Source organism: Pundamilia nyererei, unplaced genomic scaffold (assembly GCF_000239375.1).
Source record: "Pundamilia nyererei isolate P.nyererei 1_Seehausen unplaced genomic scaffold, PunNye1.0 scaffold00057, whole genome shotgun sequence".
Classification (NCBI taxonomy): domain Eukaryota; kingdom Metazoa; phylum Chordata; class Actinopteri; order Cichliformes; family Cichlidae; genus Pundamilia; species Pundamilia nyererei.
The window spans coordinates 1,531,272-1,544,365 of NW_005187458.1; positions in this window are offsets into that span (position 1 = coordinate 1,531,272).

Sequence of the window (13,094 nt, forward strand, 5' to 3'; positions counted from 1 at the left end):
CTGCTGTGTATTGAAATCCCTCTTGTTTTGCATAGAAATATACTGAACAACATACAAAGCATAATATATAAAATAACATTTACCTGAGTTTTTTCTTTGAAAGAAGCTCCTTATGTCCAATCTTGTATATCAGTTGATGGATATACAAAGGGGATATACTCAAATTAAATTTCTTTTAGCAATTATTGTTTTTTTTAATGTCACAATTCCAACCCTGCTCCTTTACCCGGGCTTGGACCGGCAAAAGTGACCCGAAATAGGCACTCAGGTGGAGTTACTTTGTGTGTGTGTGTTTATAAGTAGTTTTAAACCTTGTGATCCACATTACAGCATAAGAGTAAAAGAAGAACTGACTGCGTTACACGACCCGCTGTTTGTTGAGAAAGAAATTTAATTTGTAGTTCTAAATAAACTCTAAATGCATTTAGGACGTTTTTTACTCACTTTGTCTCTTCCACGATGTTATTTCTCTCTCCAACAACATAGGTTACAATTAGATTAGCATGACCAATTCTGCAAATTAGGCGATGACGTCATTTAGCGACTTCTAGCTACTTTTAGGACAACCAATAGCGATTTTCCTTACTGAGGAGTTGGCAACACTGGGTCATCTACTGATTGGAAGATTAGTGGTTCGATCCCTGGCTCCTCCAGTCTGGATGCCAAGTATCCTTGGGCAAGATACTAACCTCAAGCTGCTCTCTGATGCATCCATCAGTGTATGATAGCTAGGAAGCACTAAAAGCTTAGAAAAAAAGGTTCTTGGGTGAATTTGGTATGTTGTATAGAGGGCTTTGAGTACTCTGGGAGAGTAGAAAAGCACTATATAAGCATCAGTCCATTTACTTATTGATAACATTGCACTCACGTTCGACATAAACTGCTTCCTGTCACAGGGTGACGGGGTGACCAAACAAACATCTCCTTGGGGGCTGGAACATGACCTTCCCTTGCAGATGTTTTCCCAAAGTTCAGCACTGTGATCTGAATATAAAACAGGAAACACAAACACAGCGAGGTCTGTGTGCCATGGAGTATTTTAACCCTTTACTACCTCAGGCTCTGTGGCTTTTAAACCCCAAAACACAATACGCCAAAAATTGGTCCACCTCAAGGATCAGGTCCCCCGACACAAACAGAGTAATATAGTGTACGCTGTTAAGTGCCAGCTTGATTGCCATGATTTATTCATTGGTGAAGCCAAACAACCTCTGGTGAGGCGGATGGCACAACAACAAAAAAAAGAGCTAACTTGTCAGGCCAAGACTCCGCAGTCTTTTTACACCTACAGGCCAGTGGACACTCTTTCAATGATGAGGACGTAACATCCTGGACAGGGAGGAACGCTGGTTTGACTGGAGAGTCAAGGAGGCCATTTACATGAAAAGGGAAAGACCATCTCTGAATCGAGGAGGGGGCCTAAGGGTACATCTTTCACCATCTTATGATGTTGTGATTGCAGCCATTCCCCAACTCTCTGTGAATGGTACTCATTGCAATTGATCAGTGGTCTTTGATCAATGATCATGACAATTTGCATATTGATGATCAAGAAACTGGCCTCACAGCCCATTGTTCTTTCAGTGGGCTGGTTTCAGTCATTGTGCAAATGTACTTTTTATAATGTTGGGGAAACGTGCAGTCAGCTGAGACTGAAGAAATCACTTGGATGAGTGACGAAATGTTTCTCCCACTGAAAATGTTCAGATGAACAGAACAAACCTTTTGGGATTTACTTACCAGAATGACTGAGCATCCATTAAGACCCTTTACTACTTGAAACATTTTAGCAGGTTGACTTGCACAGTATGACAGGAAGTCAGCACGTGACTTAGTGGGACAGAGGTGTTCATCAAATAGCTGATGAACCTGTTCTCACAGCAGGAATTACTGCAGGTGACTTGTGAGGAGGCAGAGCCTTATCACACACAAAGGAATATCTCTTACCTCACAGTGACTTCACAGGAAGCTAGTGGTTAACATAAAAACACCTGAGTTCGCACCTGCAGGTGACTCAAATGTTTAATGATGTTTCCCACAGACACTGAGAACTGATGACATCGCAGTGAGATCACTGCGTGTGAACCAATGATCTCTTCCCCGTGAAGAACAAACAGCGCCGAGGTCGAGCTGCTGATAAAACCCACTGTAAATAGTGAAACGACTCATCACTCCCGTCGGCCTTCAGCTGGCCTTCAGCCGACCTTCAGGCGACACTGACATGTTTCTGTGTAAACAAAGAGCAGGTTTAAAAGGCAGCATGATGCCTTCAATGTCACTCTCTCTGATGAGGATGACGACTCTCTCTGCTCCACTCCAGAGGATGATGGTGATGATAATGATGATGGTGGTCTTTGTTTTGGTGACACCTCTTCCTTCTCCATGTGGACGTCTCAGGTAAGGTACAGGTGTCAGCTGGACTTCCTGTTTGTGTGTGCTGATTACAGAGATGTTTTCTGTTCTTTCCACAGACGTGAAAATGTGAACATGTCAAATCCTCATCTGGCCGATCACAACAACACCAGGTGAGTCTGACAGAAACTCTGGGTATTCCTGCACCGGCTTGTTAGAACTTTGAAGTAACATCAGGTATGAACATGTCATCTTGCTAAACTACATCCAGATAAACTCCCAGTCTTCTTCTTCTCTTTACTCATTTCACATGTTTGTTGTAAAGAAATCAGATTACTTGGTGGAGTAAATGTGTACCAATCGACCTGCTGATTGATTGTTAAATGATCAATGATGAATCAACATGTTTACTAATAATTTCCAATCATTCAGCTCACTGATCATCAGTTCATTAAATCTTTTTGACTGATCTTCAGGTGTGAAACTCTGACAGATACAAAAGTAACTGTCTTGATGCATGCTCAATCATCCTAGTAAGGAAAAGTTGATTCTGTTTATTTGGATGTAGCCTTTTTAGTGGGAGAAACACTTCATCACTCACCTAAGTGTCCTTTTCAGTCTCAGCTGACTGCAGATTTCTAACCTTATAAACAGTACATTTGCCTTAATGACTGAAACCAGCACCACAGACGAACAATGAGCTGTGACGCCAGTTTCTTGATTATTGGTTAATGGCCATGAGTGCCATTCACAAAGAGGTGGGGAATGGCTGCAATTACAACATTGTAAGATTGTGAAAGATGTACGTTTAGGCCCCCTCCTCGATACAGAGATGGTCTTTCCCTTTTCACGTAAATGGCTTGTGCGCACTTAAGAGTGTGCACTATGTTACACTGTTTGTGTTGGGGGACCGGATCCTTGCGGAACCATTTTTTTGCGCAGCGGGTTTTGGGTTTGAAAGCCACACAGACATGGTGGTTGGAGAAAATGTGTTCTGCTACTCCTGACACAAAAGAGATTACTAGGGTTTTTGCTTAGGCAGCAGTTTTGCGTCTTCTCTCCTGGATCGCCTGGAGTTTTCTTTAGATGCTGGCCACTGTGTCTGTGGGATGGTGTTTGCTCTATGTTGTAGTGTCCTGATGACACCCAGTGGATGATGAGAGCCAAACTTTAAGTGACGAAATGTTTCTCCCACTGAAAACACTACATCCCAATGAATCACTGAAAGGAGCCTGGAAACACGAAATGGTGGTGAGTCCAGGTATTTAAGCTCCATCGGGGGTTGTCCCTTAAGAGGGTCATTGACCAACTATTACTATTATATTGACACCTTGCCTCATCACAAAGGTGTGGGTCTTTATCAGGGCTTAAATACCTGGGACTTTCCACTATTTGGTCTTAGAACTGAAGAAGCTTTTCGGATGAGAGGTGAAGCTTAAAGAAGTCCAGTTCTTTTCTTTCCAAGCTCCTTAGGTTACCATGACCTGGAAGACTGAGAACCAACACGAACATACATTGAAATGAACAGAATCAACTTTTTGGGAAAAGTAACTATAGTTTGAGTGAACCTACTGAGTTACTTTCTGAGTAACCACTTAAACTTGTGATGATCAATATGTTAACTAGTCATCAGTTTGTTCATGTGATAAAAATATCAATTTGCACCGGAGCATCAAGGGTCTCAGAGAATAATCCACAAATACACTGGAATTACAGTGGGAATTAAGTGGGAATAAAGCGGACGTCCTGTTGAACGACTGAGTTGTCACATGATGTTTCTAAATGTTTACTTATATTTAATTGTGTTACAATGATCGCTGTGAGCGGTCAGTGGAACATCCACTTGTTTATCACCTCCTCAGTAAGAGAGGATTTGTGTTGAAGATGATGTAGCCCATAGGTGTCAAACTCTGGCCCGCGGGCCAAATTTGGCCCGGAGCCTAATTACATTTGGCCCGCGAAGCCATACCAAATTACTATTAGAGCTGGCCTACTGGTATTATACAGCTAATATATATATTGTTTAGTATTAAGCTTTGCTTGTTCCATATTCAGTTTTTCAGCAAAACTTGTTTGAGTCCATAAGAAAAGATTCATTCTTATATCTGGAGGAAGATTTTTTTTTCAATAAATATTAACGTTAGCCCGCGACTTTGTTCCAGATTTGACTTTTGGCCCACTGTGTATTTGAGTTTGACACCCCTGATGTAGCCAGTCTATTTCCTGTTTCAGACTCGAGGCTCAAAAAAAGTCACACCTGTGAAGCTGTTTCAACTCTGTGTGAAAACTTTAATGAGGATCAGATTGTTTAAAGTTTTATTTTTCACAGCAGTGCAGAGGGGTTCACTGAGATTGCTGTGCGGAACAACACAGTAAAAAACATGGGAACCCACATGGGGAACAGCACGGGGCATGCCATGGGGAACAGCACCCCCACACTTTTGTGAGTAACCTCAGGTTGCACCTAAATCAAGTATTAGGTGTGAATCCAGTTCAGAGGGCCTCTGCTTGTATTCAAGACTGATTCTTCCTCTGGATCACCTGTAAGACTCTGACACACTCAGCCACTCAGCCAGAATCAGTGTATGTATGTGTCACCACATGGTCTGATTGGCCGAGAAAACACCATCAGAAGTAGGGAGAGAGCCTGCTGATGTTTTTTGTTTTCAAAATTTACCTGACAGTCAGGGCACAAAGTCACAACAGGGAGGCAGACAGACAAACAGAAAAACAGAAAAACAAACAAACAAACAGACACATTGACAGACCAAAAGACAAACAGACAGACAAATGGACAAAAAGAAGACAAACAGACAACCAAACACCTAAACAGAAAACTAAGCAGCCAACTGAAAAAGACAAACAAACAGGCAGGCAGGCAGATTACAAATCAGACAAGAGAAAAAGACAGACAGGCAGGTAGACAGATAAACAAACATACAGATAGACAAACAGAAGACAGGCAGACAGACAGACAAGCTACCAAGCACACAGACAAAAAAATAGATGACAAAACAGACAGAGCAACAAGCAGACAAGCAGAAAGACAGGCAGATGGACAGAATGCAAACACAGACAGACAGCCAAACACTAAAACAGAAAACCAAACAGACAAAAGAAAAAGACAGACAAACAGATAAACAAACATACGGAAAGAAAAACAGGCAAACAAACAGAAAGAAAAACAGACAGAGAGACAGGCAGTGTGGGGTCTAAAAGACACGCTGATTATTTGGAAGAAGTCACTGAAGTACAACTCAGAAAGATCAATCAAAAAGAAAGAGTCTAAATAAGTATCAATAATTATTAAAGGTGTTCCTAGATAATTCATCAATCAGTTAATCAATTACCTGTGCCTTTCTTAGGATTCATGGGGCCACAGGTGCTCGGTGTGTCCTGGCCACCTGTGGGACAGCGAACCTAGTTGAAAGATTGCAGGGTGGAGAGGAGAAGGCTGGCGACGCCACCGCAGACCCCTTTGGTCCTGGGAAAAAGTGAAGGGAGGCACCTGTTACTACTTTATCATCTTCATCATCATCAGCTCCACCTCACACTCACCTGTCTGAGAGAAAAACACAAGAAAACCTAACCTTCACACATCTGAGGATGCAAAGAAGTTAACTACAATTCTCAAGATCCATCTTACCAACAAACATCCAGTGACAGAGCTGCACGCCACCACAGGTGGAAACCAAAGAGAACCATCTTCAGTCTCACCTGTTTGAGTCCAACTGTGGTCACATGGTCCAGCAGATGATTGACAGAGACTCGATGACTTTCAGCTCCTCCCAGTATGTATTTACATCTTATACTTTTATTTTGAAGGGGCCTGTCGCTGATCACTTGAAGTTTTCCTGTCGCCTTTTACGTGTCAGTTTGTGTCTCTGACATCAGAGACAGAAATTAAACAAAGCTATTAATTAACAAAGTTTGTTGGTGTTTCTGTGGAGCTGGTCGGAGTCACACTGAGCATGTGCAAAATGCCTACCTGTAAATGTGACAGTCTGAAATGTGTCCATGTAAAGAAAATCTGTTTCCAATAAAGTATTAAATAAAGTTTGACTCTCCCTGCATGTACAAAACTGACTACAGGTAAAAGTCAGAGGTCAAAGGTCAACTACACTTCTATAGCAGAGGAGTTGGCCTGTGCTGGACATTACCTACATCAATCTTTATTTACAGTCTATGATTGATTATTAAAAGTGCAGCTTGAAGCCCTTCTGGACAATCACTGTGATGCGTGGCTGTGATATAAAAGCTGCGTGTATCACGGGTCAATGATAAAAACACATTAAAGTTTTCTGTCACAAATTCAGGATTTAAAAGAATTTTTCATCCTGGCAGTTAAACTTCTCTGAGTGTCCCTAAGAACATCTCAGCTTCCTGTCCAGGTTCCAAGACACTAACCATCTTTGATATACAGTCTGAGGTGCAGACTGTTATATCTGAGTGTGTGTTATGTTGACTAAGCACAAAAACAAAGAAGAACATCTTTCATTTCATTTATTCACATTTCATTATGTTTTCTTTTTATTTCGGTTTCCTTGCTGGAGTTCATCAGAGGGTTTGTTTCTTCCGTTTTGACTGAGGTTTGTTAATAAAGCTGGTTCAAAATTAAGCAATAGCAGCACCTCTGGGTGTAAGAACGTGTTTGTCCTGGAGGTGGCAGCACAGGAACAGTAGAAACATCAGTGTGAGAGTCCACTTTGTGATTCTACTGTCACAATCTGAACTGTGGACTGTACCACACACAGCCCATCAGATTATCAGTATTAATCAGTATTGATTTTGCTGACACAGAGATGTGTTTTCCTGTATTCTGTGAGCATGTGCAGCTGCAGCTCCTCAGAAAGACTGAGTCACTGCTGATTGGACAATTGTCTGAAGGAGCTATCAGAAGTACGGGAGGAGGAGCAGCTGGTGCAATCATGATGAGGATGATGAAGGCAGAGTAAGCTTTAAAAACCAGATGAGCAGAGTGTGTGGAGATTAATTAAACTTTAATTATCACTCACTCCAGCACCTGACTGGAAACGTCTGAGTAACGTTCATGTGGGTCGGGGTCAGGCTTACTACACAAGACTGCTTAAATCCCACCCACACAGGGCGAGCAGACAGCAGCAGAGAGAAATTTACCTGGGATTCAGTTAGAAACATAATCAGGATCATTTTTGGTATTTAAATCACTCATTAGGAAGGACTTTCCAGTCCGAGAGTGGAATAAATGTAGTTTAATGGGAGTGTTTGCTGGTACAGTCGGCCACGTTACAGGAGTCAAGAGGTCAGATATGAGCTTTGTCATTCATGAGTAGTGACCGTGTTAGCAGTTCTGTAGGATCACTGCTGTGTGTACAGAGGTGAGCCTATCAGGTGTCATCTCTGAGGTGTGTGACTGTTGCTGTGTAATATATCTGAAGCTGGCTTGGCTTCAGCAACCTTTGATCAGGGGAATCAGTGAAATCTTAAACTCTGTCAGCTCCGTTCAAAGCGTCCTGTCACAGCAGCTGCTGAATTCTGGGTAAATGACGTGTGAAACTGTGTGAGCAGTGAAATGATTGGCTAAGCCCTCGAACCTCCAAACACAGAGTGATTTAAAAGTGTAAATGAGTCAGTGCAGGCGAACGTGAGTCAGGGGTGAGTGGATGAAACGCTGTGACTGAATCAGTCAGAGTTCTGATGGACCTGAATCGATCAGACGCTGTCAGCAAGGCTAACAGCTCATTTATTAGAAGAGATCAATAACAAACAAACATGTCTGCACCTGCTGTTTTCATATCAAATCAATCAGTTCATCCTGACACGATCAACAGCAACTGATTACAGAGGAAGAAGAGGATGAAGAGGACAGGCTTGTTCTCTCTGAATCTTTGTTCTCACTATAAATGGAACGTCATGTGACTTGTTCCTGTCCTCACACCTCCCACAAACAAACAAACAAATAAATAAATAAATAAACCCAGCGGGTCTGATCCTGGATCTGATTCAGCACACACACACACACACACACACACACACACACACACACACACACACACACACACACACACACACACACACACACAGGGAGAGCCTGGAGAAAACCTGCAGACCCTCAGAGCCTCCTCTGAGAAAGAACCAGCTTTCATTGTCCTGCAAAGACAGGCAGGATGGGCTTAGACCACTCTTCTTCATCGAGTGAATCCCCAGCTTTCACCAAGACATTAGCCTTTCTCATAGTTTCACACATATGACTGACACACACACAGTCCTGAATCCATCTCTGCTTTCAGTCAGATTACTTCAAACTATGAGTAACACACTGTCAGAACTGAGATTGCACTTCAGTGGAACCAAGTTCAGTTCAGTTTTATTTTTTCATTTTCCAAATCACACCAACAGTCCCCTCAAAGCATTTTACATTGGAAGGTCAAGACCTAGAATTATGCAGAGAAACCGAAACAATCAGAATTCCCTCTTTGAGCAAGCACTTGGTGACAGTGGGAAGAAAACCCTCCCTTTTAACCGGAAGAAACCTCCAGGCGAACCAGGAGGGGCGACCATCTCCTGCAACATGTTGGAGGTGAGGGGAAGAAGACAGGACATAGACACGCTGTGGAAGAGAGCCAGAGATTAATAATAACTAATGATTAAATGCAGAGAGGTGTATAAATGCATATAAACTTATGGTGGAGCAAGTACATGGCCTGTATTTATATAGCGCTTCACTAGTCCCTAAGGACCCCAAAGCACTTTACACATCCAGTCACCCACCCATTCACACACACATGATGGCAGCTACATTGTAGCCACAGCCACCCTGACAGAGGCAAGGCTGCCAGATACTGGCACCACCGGGCCCTCTGACCACCACCAGTAGGCAACAGGTCAAGTGTCTTGCCCAAGGACACAACAATCAAGACTGTCAGAGCCCAGGCTCGAACCAGCAACCTTCCTATTACAAGGCGAACTCCCAACTCTTGAGCCACGATCGCCCCAAATACAGGTCGAAGCAGGTACTCAGTTTTGCATCTCAGGTGTACATCATGACACTGCTAATCAGACAGGTATATATACCCACCTGCCGCTTTATTAAGTACACCTTGGAGTGGCGCTCCTTTTTCTTTCAGAGTTGCTATAATTCTTTACGCCTCAGATTCAACGTGAAGCTGGAAAGGCTCCTTAGAGATTTTCTCTATCTTGATATGAACAACATCACAGAGTTAACGTAGAAACCATACATAAATAAATTTAAGGTGTGACCCAAAGACGATTAATGACGTAATTCATCTCAACCAGCAGAGCTTCATCGCTATGAACTGACAGTGAGGGCTGATGGAGTAACTGAGGTTCTAAGACTGTTTCAAAGGTTTTATGCAGATCAGTGGCAGCACTTGCTGGGCTCCATTAGGAAACAAATGAAATGCGTGAGTAGGGCCGTGTGCACCTCATTAGCATGTTTTCATGTCTGCAATCAGAGACTCGCCTGTTTGAATCAGGACCAGAACACACCCGCTGCGACAGATTCATCCACAAATGAGTTACAGCGTTGTTTAGATTCTCCAGATCAGTCATGTATGACACATTTGTGCAGCAGCAGCATGAGCAGGATAAAAGGACTCTGCTTCCTCTCACAGATGCTAATAAATGACAGCTCATTAACATGAACAGCGCTCTCATCATGAAGCTCTGCACAGTGAACAATAACATCATCTCCAACCAACACGGAGCCCTGGGTCACACAGGAGATCAGGCACAAACATTCAGCTGTAGCACACACACAAACTTCTCACTTGTCTGTTTCCACATGTGATCGACATGTATAAGATAAACACAATTATGACCAATTCTTTTTACATTATACATACTTCCCTTAGGCAGTTCCGTCAGAAGGCATGGTATACAGATGACACCCAACTTTATCTATCCATGAACAGGGGCGGATCTAGAAGGGTGGCATGGGGTGGCAAGTGCCACCCTAAAATGATCCCTTGCCACCCCAAGTGCCACGCGAGTTTTGCATATAACAGTGTTGTTTATTACAATAAGATAGCATTAACAGTTTGAGCGTAGTTACACTCAACAGTGAATATAAATGCTAAAATGGAATATATTGCATAGTGTTCCCCCCTCCACCATTAACAAATGGTTCAGCCCATAGCAGGACCGGCTTTTTTCTTGTTTTCAGTAACAAGTGATGTTTATGATTGTGCCAGAGCACATTTTGAACAACACCATGGGAATTTCGGATCTTACACAGATGGTTGGATGTTACACTGTGGAAATGGAAGGAAGGTGAGTGTTATGAACCCTCTGTGGTCCACGGACATGCTGCACCTCCAAATCACATGACTGATCTAAGCTGACATAGCAAAAAGCTGCAGCCACGCTGACTCTTTATTTCAGCCCACATTGAAAGTTCAGACTTCAAAGTTTTTACATTTTAATTACAGGCCAGTAAATCCTCTTAATGCAACACCTGATTGTTCTCTCACTTTGGTTTTAGTAATATTTTTAAATGGTTGTAGAAAATGAAAAAAAAAACAACCCAAAAAACGGCAGGTGTATTGGCTGCATTTTTAGATAAATAGTTGTATATGTTTACAAAATGTACAATTATATTATATTTGCATTTCAAGTTATAAAAATTTACTCAACATGTCTGGTGGGGGGTTGTTTTACAGTAAAAAATACTACTGGGATTTTAAGTTTTTTGTGTGATTTTAGATCAGTAATAGTACTATTAATAGTAATAGTAGTACTAATGCAGTATTTCAGTGAAAAACAACTAAATTCAGATGAGCTGAAAAAAAGAATGATACCAAACAAGGCAAGGGGAAAAAAATAAAATGAAACAATCTGAGGGTGAAATACTCAAAAGGAGTCAAAAATGGCTGTTTGTATTTCAGACCTCAGTGGGTTAATCCAACAAATCATGAAAAATTAGGTTAAAATTTTCATGACAGTGCAGATTTCTGACATTTTGTGTAATTTAAGCATCTAACAATGTGATTGTTTTCTAACAAAAAACTTAAGTTAGACTTGTGTTTGTAAATGAACCAATCGCCCCATGTTGTGTAGCTTTCTGGATTTTATACTTATTGGGCTACATATTTATTTATTATACAGGCTATACAGCACATAACATCAAAACTCACATGTTTTATGTAACTAAAGTGTGTAATTATGTGGGCTACAGACAATAATTAAGTTATAGACTATATTTATATGAAAAACGTGTATACTTACTGCATTTGAATTATTTTAACCACACGTAACCACCTGCATATGTGTTTGAAAAAAAAAAAGGCTTTGATTTTGCCACCCCATTTGATTTCTTTGCCACCCTAAGAAAATTTCTCTTAATCCGCCCCTGTCCATGAAGCCTCTAATTTTCTGCTTCTTAATTCACATAAAACTGATGTTATTGTACTTGGCCCCAAAAATCTTAGAAATATGGTATCTAACCAGATTCTTACTCTGGTTGGCATTACTTTGGCTTCCGGTAACACTGTGAAGAATCTTGGAGTCGTTTTTGACCAGGATATGTCCTTCAATGCATATATTTAAAGAAATATATAGGACTGCTTTTTTTTTCCATTTGTGCAATATCTCTAAAATTAGAAACATCCTGTCTCAACTGGTTTATGCATTTATTACTTCTAGGCTGGACTACTGCAATTCATTATTATCAGGATGTCCTAAAACTCCCTGAAAAGCTTTCAGTTGATCCAAAATGCTGCAGCAAGAGTACTGACAGGGACTAGAAAGAGAGAGCATATTTCTCCTATATTGGCTTCCCTTCATTGGCTCCCTGATAAATCCAGAATTTAGCCTTCAACTTTCAGCCCCCTGTTCTATGGAACCAGCTTCCAGTTTGGATTCAGGAGACAGACACTATCTCTACATTTAAGATTAGGCTTAAAACTTTCCTTTTTGATAAAACATATAGTTCGGGCTGGATCAGGTGACCCTGAATCCTCCCCTAGTTATGCTGCAATAGGTATAGGCTGCTGGGGGATTCCCATGATGCACTGAGTATTTATATGGCTTTATACAGCTCTCTGCATTTAATCATTAGTTATTATTAATCTCTGGCTCCCTTCCTCAGCATGTCTTTGTCCTGTCTTCATCCCATCACTTTTTCCTCCAAGCTGGTCTATTGCGGCGAACAGAGAGCTGTCGATCGATCGTGAACCTCCAGGTCACTGGAGCTCACTCAGGTGTTCTGTCCACCTGGAGGAGAGCTGGGACTCTTGCCTGGTTTTTCCCCAGAGGAGTTGGAGTAGGTGGAGTTACAGATGAACGTGAAAGTCCAGGGGAAAAGTTTGACAGGTGAACAGCTTGTTAATGATGAAGTAATTAAAGAGCAGAACCGTGTCACTTCCTGTCTCTACACGTTGGCACTTCTAAAAGAAGATTAGTATGAAGAGCCTTTCAGCCTCTGATCCCAGGTCAGAAACACCTGCAGGTTGGTGCCATTCCCATGGCTACAGTTAAAAAAAATAAGCAATGCTGACTCAGCATCCTCAGGCACCTTTAGGCTTCGCCTGCAGTGGGGTCTGACAGACACAGCTGGAGGTGACGGTCTTCATCCATCAGGCAGCAGCTAAAGGTCACAGAGGAGGAGGAGCCTTCCTCAGTCACACTGAAAACCTCTTTTTAATTTAATGCCCTTAAAGACATCAACAGTCACCTGACTGGTCACCTGATCTCATCTGAATGATGATCCATAAAAATCAGAACACCTGTCCATCACACACACC